Below are 2352 nucleotides of genomic sequence, written 5' to 3'. Positions count from 1 at the left end.
GGTGGGATTCAAATTTTTTGACCCACCCACCACCCATGTCATTGCTAACGTCGAAGATCTTAGCGATGTCCTCGAAGGCACCACTGAAGAGGCCGAAGACTTGGACAAGGAGGCACCACCAAATGAGACCCCATGTGTTGCTGGGGGAGTTGATTGAAGTATATTTTAGTGAGAGCGGAACATGAATATCTATACTAAAAATATGAGAACTGAAACTGAAGTTATACAAGATTTATTGCATTTGGTTATTGAGTATAAGTCTAACAGTTTTCACATTTGTGGTGGCATGTTGATGTGTGTCTTTTCCATACATGGTTGCATGCTCTTTTCCAATGCATTTTATTGGGGATCATCTGTTTAGTTATCTCTACTACTTAGCATAAGGTTTCTATTTCACCTCTCTTTCGTCTAACCTTCCTTTTATACGTCTCACTCTTTCCTTCTGCTCTTTGATTTTTTTTCTCATCTCTGATTTTTCTCCCATCCATTCTCCCTAAAATAGAATCAATTGCCTCATGTTTTATTAACTTACCAAAAAACACATTTCGTTTGGTAATAAATTAAATTCTTTCCAAATAAGTGCTTAACAATAAATGGCATGTAAATCATGGTGATTGTATACAAAAACTAGCTAAGATTTTAGTGAGCTAATCTACTAGAATGTTTATATTCCCATTGCAACACACCGGCAATTGTCTATATAAGATTAAACAAAAATAAGTACATTCTACACCAAACCTATGTAAACTTGGTCACAGAGATGCTGCCAGCGCATTTGTGCGGTCCACTGTACTAATTAAGACTATTTTGTTAGAATTATACGTACATGAGTGAAGCCCTGCACATCACCATTGTCTAGCAAACACCAAATTATCTACTTTTAAATAAAATAAAGTATGTAATTAGCAACTAAAGTCTATTTCATATGTAATCACATTAAGAATAAAGTCATATGTAAAGTACGATGATTGCCGGCAAAGAAAATTGCCCCATTGCAACCCACAATTTCCTAGTAGAAGAAAAAGGGAAAAGAGCCTACATCAAGGAACATCTATGTCATTCACCACCGTCGAGGAAGTGGTTCAATCATTACCAACCCGGACCAACGAGGGCCCCCAAAACTAGAGCAAACATTAAATATGAGCTGATTTGTGGGTCCCAGTCGGCTGTATGTAACCTATACATATACACTCCCCATCTACACCACACACATCATACAAAGGAGGAATGGAGAATACCCAGAAATATATCACGAATCATCTCGCACAATCAAACGACGCTAACTTGCCCGGTAGAACCAACGATGGTAGAAAAGCTGCTCTCCATCTAGAAGCAAAGAAGACTCCGTCGAGGGCGGAACAAGCTGTGCAGGTGGGCACGCTAACACAATTAGTGATGCGAGCAAGTTTTATCTGAATGTCTGCATACTTAGGAACTGTCGGGCCAAATGAGATGGCCAGAACAAAGCTTTAAGAACCACTGCGTTGTCAAAAGGTGATATAGGCAAGATTTTGGATATGTGCAAACCCGAAATTCCTGGTGCCCCCTAAGCCCGAAACCATGCACCATAATATTAGGCTCTTCTAATCCTTCTATCTTATGCAGCAAATCTTTTAAATGTAATGGTAAACAGGCTCTAGACTCTATCTCCTTTTCTTTTGGAAAGTTGATCTCTATACACTGTTTGGGTTCACTTAAATAAAATCTAAAACCCTCTTTGAGGGTTTGTGAGTTGCCACAAAAAAAATCAATGGATCTCTCTCTCTGTCTGTGTGTGTGTGTGACTGACGGAAACATCAGCTCCAACCACGTATGCTGAAGGTACATTTGTGCCGCACACAGAGCTAGTCACATGTAGGAGTGGAATGTTTGTGCCGTTCAAAGAATGATACTATTCATATTGACATGAACCTTCCATCCAACGTTTCATGCATGATACTTTCCATCACTAAAGCGATCCTCCCATCCAAAGAAAGATACTTTACATAATTATTAATGTGATCCTCTTGTTCAAAGAATGACACTCTTCTTAATTAGCGTGACAGCAAAAGATGTATGAAATCAAGCGAAACTAAACCTTGTTTCACATGTGTGTTTAATATTGAACAATCACCACCTTAACATCCATGAGTGTCATTGAGGGAGTCCTGGATTAGGAGGTATCCGGACAGCTGGACTATATACATCGTCCGGACTATTGGAGCGTGAAGATACAAGACTCAAGACTCCGGCCCGTGTCCGGATGGGACTCTCCTTTGCGTGGAAGACAAGCTTGGCGATCCGGATATTATATTTCCTTCCTTGTAACCGATTCCATGTAAACCCTAGCCCTCTCCGGTGTCTATATAAACC

The sequence above is a fragment of the Triticum aestivum genome, chromosome 6B (assembly GCF_018294505.1).
Source record: "Triticum aestivum cultivar Chinese Spring chromosome 6B, IWGSC CS RefSeq v2.1, whole genome shotgun sequence".
Lineage (NCBI taxonomy): Eukaryota > Viridiplantae > Streptophyta > Magnoliopsida > Poales > Poaceae > Triticum > Triticum aestivum.
This window is presented reverse-complemented; position numbering follows the sequence as displayed.